We start from the raw sequence: 5,430 nt of genomic DNA, 5'->3' as shown, positions 1-5,430 counted from the left end.
GTTGCATCAAAAGTCCATTAAAAGTGCCAATTTTGCATGAATTTGTAAATAATGACAATTTAATGCAACGTTGGCACTTTTAATAGACTTTTAATGCAACTTTTAGAGAAACTTTGCATTAAAAGTGTCATTATTTACCTAATAACATTTCATGACAACAGTCATAGACCTTCATAAAGACTTGTTCATGTTCAGGACAGGTGTTATGTCATGTTTATGACAGTGTCATGTCAGTCTTATGCACACCCCGTCAAATAAAGTGTTGCCTTTTTTTGTTGTTGATGCTGTTGGTTCTACAATAATTCTTAAAGTGAGTCAACTATTTTCGCTAAAATGTAAAACCCTAACCAGACAAGAAAATGCATTTACTTAGTCAGTCTGCTCTGAAAAATGTTTACTCACATGCTTTTTGAGTGACTAAGATACATTTAGTCAAAGCTCAATTGCTACAGACAGGGGCAATCATAAATTCATGATTTATCCTGTTTTGTTCTCTTATTACTTTGTAAGGATAAACTTTTCAAGGCCCAAAATAATGAAAATTACTGTGCTTCAAAAACAAAAATCAAGAAAACATCTTACTGAGACAACCCAGTCTTTTTTTTTCCCATTTACAGATTTCTGCCCAGGTCCTTTTTGAAAATGAAATTTGGATCTCAATTGGGTTTTACCTCATTCAATAAAAGAAAAAAAAATCAACTAGGTACTGGTTGACTTTAATAACATTTTAGAGTTAATAATTTACTCGGACTGAATGAGGATATCCTGCACTACCGTATATCCTCTTTTTTTGCCCTTATGATGCACAAACAGAAACTTCTTTCCAACCAAAGTGTAATATTTCAGACACATGCAATTCCTTCAGATTTTTTCTTGCCTAACATGCTAATTTGTTTGATGGCATGATTTGGAGAGGGAACTTCTCTCTTCATGTGCTCACGCTCACTTCTGTGAAATCTTTTCTCAGCGGAACATTGGCAAATTAAACGTCCTCATCTATGTTGGACATAAAACGCTACAAGACATTTCAATCAATATTTGTGGCTATTAATTAACTCCTAGGGTCGTAAATTAGACAAGAGGAAATGAAATATTGGAACATCCACAACAAGTGTGCTTCAAAGTACCAACTGGTGTTTTAAGCAATTGATGGCTTTTGCTTAGCAGTGGGTTGTAAATATTAATTTAGACATAGTTTTTATTTATTCATTATAAAATGCCTCACATCAAAGTAATAGTGGAAGCAACTTGTTTATTTGCGCACAGATTTATAAAGTAAAGTCATTATCAATGTTTTTGTTTCTGTCTTCCTCAGACTGAGTGGTCTGTGATGCACTGCCCTATAGAAGAGGGAGGTTTCTCATTTCAGCTTGATTCAGGATTTGTGAGCTTATCAATGTTTGTGTGTTTTCCTTGACGTGTTGGCCAACTGGAACGAAGATGCTGTGATGCAATCAAAGAACACAAATCTGAGAGGCACTGAGGGGACATCGAAATCCACTTCACCCATCAATAAAATGCGTTGGGTTCGGACCGCAGAAACGGGCTGAAGCCCCTCTCTACACAGTGATCAATCATTGACCGAAGAGACTCTTTGTCTGTGACACTGAGATCCAAATAAAACTCAGAAAAATCCATCTGCCCCGTCGTTTGTCTAAATCAATAAGCAGCTGTGTTGCGAAGCGCCTGAAGAAAATAGATGGCTTCATTTTTTACAACACCGATGTTCGCCTCTGAAGGCAGCTGTCCATCATAAGGGCTGCAACATAAAAATAGATTGGCTTTAAATGAGTAACTTAGAATGTATTTCTGGTGTAGTGGCACTTCAAAATGAACATTTCTATTAAAGTCAGTCGGTGGTGAGTATTTGTTTTACCTTTAAATGATTCCGTCACAAAATGTAAAAATCCATCCATCCATCCATTTTCTTTCGCTTATCCGGTGTCGGGTATTACATACAGAAATGTTTTATAAAATAGTTCAAATTATTTTTTAATTTGTTCTTGGAAGCTATATCTACTTTGAGTTTTATCATTTTTCTTAATATTTAGGAGTCTTTTATTCACAATTTTATGAATCTCGACTTTTCCCCTCGTGCAATGGGAGCAGACTTTACGTTTAGGGAAACCGCTGAGCACTGTCAAAACCAACTGTGCTCTAATTAGCCGATTTTTGTCAAATATTGAATATCGCACCAGACAGCAAAGAACATGGCATTTCTGAACTTGTGTGTTGTGTTTATGTAAAAAAAAAAAAAAAAATGAAAGGAAAAGATGCATCAGACAAGTTTGGATAAAAAAAAGGAAAAAAAAAAAAACAAAGGCAAAATGTCAGCAACAATTATCTGACACTGTGGTTGACAAGGAGAGCAGAAACCTGCTGTTCAACGGCCTTTACTCACTGCATGGCTTTTGTTCATCTTGTCTTTTCCGTGCAGATCGGCTGCTAATACACACAGGAGGGAGGAGAGGACAACGGAAGGAAGAGAATAAAAGATGATGGACAAACTGGTAGCATCAGTGTAACTAGTAAAGGAAATATGTTTTGTGCTCTTTGCAATTTCATTGCAAAAACAGATACTCTATGGCGTCCTTTTTATTGAAATAAATGCATGCTGAAATCCACCGTATTGCTGTGCATTAACATGAAATGCTGTGGCAGAAGACACTTTAACAATATAATTATGGGTTACCCAGAGAGTTATATTTTTTTGTGTTAAGTTTGGGTGGATTTAATGATCTACATTAATATTAGTAAAAGACAAATTATATCAGTGACCATTGTGAGATTTTGATCTAATTTGTGCACACACCCTGACTATTATTTGGCTGAATTTTTCTTAGGAAACTGTAGCTTAACCACACTCATTTTGTAACCATCAACACACTTCTGGACATTATTCTAGTTTTGAGAGACGTTCTTGGCAAGATCAGTACAGTTAATTAAACTGGATGGTTTTCTGGCCCTGGCCTGCCTTCTTAGCATAGTCTATAGATTTTATCGTATGTTTTAGATCACTGTACTATTGGAGGACACAGCTGAGTTTTAGTTTCGACTATTTGACCCAGTATATCATCCTCAGAGACAGAAAAATGTATTTGAAAAATAAGGCCTCTTCTTGAAAATAGACACCGTAAAGCTAATTTAAAATCTGTAAGTGATCACGAGGCAACAGTTGAGCTTTTTGGCCACAGTAAAAACAATTATAAAAATACAAAAAACAGTGAACCACGTCAAACATGTGGCAGTGGGTTTGTGTTATCAGGTAATTTCTACTATTGGTGCTTTTGAGCTTCACAGAGTGAAAAGACTACATTCAAATTCTTCAGTTTCACCTCAAATCAACAGCAAATGATTGAAACCAACATGACAGGATGTTCCAAAACAGAGAGTGATCCAATGTATACATTCAATATGGTTTTAATGTGTAAAATATGTTACCAATATGCATCTGGCCTTTGACTTGGTGGCAGTTAAATTTACTAACATTTCCTTTTCTTTTCTGTTCTTATATAAAACACTTTCACACTTTCACCAGTCAAAAACATTTTCTTTACAGTTTTGTTCTTCCCATCCTTTTTTTCTTTTTCTTTAATCCACCATTTTTATTTTTGGTAAGTTTGTGTTGAATTATAGTCAAGGCAGTCTATTTTTCACACAAAATTTGATTGTCTTTCAGTTAACCTGTTTTTTTTTTGTTGTTTTTTTTTCGCTTTGTTTTGTCATGGCAGACTTTCCATCAAACTGATAAGAAAGATGTAGCCATCTTTGAGTGTAAATCATAACTGACACACTCAACTGTCTGCCTTGAATTTGGAGCCTCGTCATCTCTCACTTCAGATTTGTTTATTTCTCCAGGTTTATCTGCAAAACCGGACCTAAAATAATACCTATAACATATACCCTCACAATGTAAGTAAACAAAATAAATAAAAATACAGAGTGGCTGGAATATTTGACTTGTTCCAGGTTCCTAAATCACATTGCAAATGTGATCCTACGCTCTTTTAGCAGTAATAAAGTAAAGTAGAAGTGAAAAATACTGATATAATTAGCTGTATTAGTGATGTGAAAGAGAAATATTACAATGCATACTGCTTAGCAGGGTTACTTATTCTTTGTAGTTTATAAGAACTTTAAAATTCAAAGCGTGTGTGAATCACCCAAGAAAAATGTCCCTGCAGGAAACATGAGTTTTAGCTGAAGTCCAGCTGGCAGTAGTGCCACACTCAAATGACAGCATAGCGATGTGATGCTAATTAGGACACAGCAGTCAGTGTCCAGCACAATAGGATGCCTACTTTTAAAGTTGTCTGAATGCTTTTCTTATGTAGCATCTATTTAACACAACTAGATGTATGGCATGATTTTTAAATATAGAATATGGTTTCTGTTGCTGGAATGTGAACAAAAAGCAAAGCTTGAAAGTCGGTTTGCTGCCCTGAAACTGTCATGTTTCATAAAAACTTCCTGCAGTGGAAAATATCAGAGAGTACCGCAACTTAAAAAAAAAAATAAGGAAAGAAAAAAATTAGCAACTTTTCTTGCAATACAAACATCTAGCAAGCATTTCACTTTATCCATTATGCATGCCATCACACACCATCTATCGCCATGGCCAAAAATGTTCTTTTGGTAAAAATGGGTTTGTATAACGGAAAAGAATCCCATACGCATCAGCTCTTCTCTTTAAAAAATTAACCGAGGTTACAGAGCAAAAACAATTTTTTTAAAGGTTTTATTTTGGTTTATATTATTTTTATATATGTTAACCAGAGTTGCCAATAAAATGCAGAGAAGGCACTGTGCTGTCAATGAAGTTAATATTCTCTCAAAGCTAAATCCTCACCACGGGAGTAAAGGAGCTGAAAACTTTGCATTCCAGTCTGCATCCACCTCGCATCATAGCAAAACAGAAGATCAAATGTGATCTTGACTTTCTAAGGCTAGTAATACCCATGTGTGTCAAACTTTTTTTTTATCAACATGAGGATACCTCCGAACCTTGATGAATCATTCTGTTTCAAGTGAAAAGCAAACATGGATTAAGCTACACAGCAGAAATCAGATGACATATTAATCTGCAGGTTTTTTTTTTTGGCAGACACAGGTAAGTTGGTGTTTTTACTAATTAACGGTCTGCAGAAAAGAATAGAAAGTTAATAATAGTAGTAAAAAATCAGAAATTCAATTAAAACACAAATTGTAAACAAATTGATAACATTTACCTCTCAAAGTTGAATTTTTTTTTTTTTTACCACGTTTATCAGCTGTGCAACAGGAAAGTGTAATCATCACATACCGTTTTTATAGCACAGATGTCTTTTAAACTCGTCTGTTTATTAAACTTTTGTTCACATATACTCTGGCCCCAATGGGAACATCTCTACACCCAGATATGTGCAGGAAAATCGGCATGTTTCTTAAAAA

Source organism: Poecilia reticulata, chromosome 8 (genome assembly GCF_904066995.2).
Source record: "Poecilia reticulata chromosome 8, P_reticulata-male-v2, whole genome shotgun sequence".
Lineage (NCBI taxonomy): Eukaryota > Metazoa > Chordata > Actinopteri > Cyprinodontiformes > Poeciliidae > Poecilia > Poecilia reticulata.
This window is presented reverse-complemented; position numbering follows the sequence as displayed.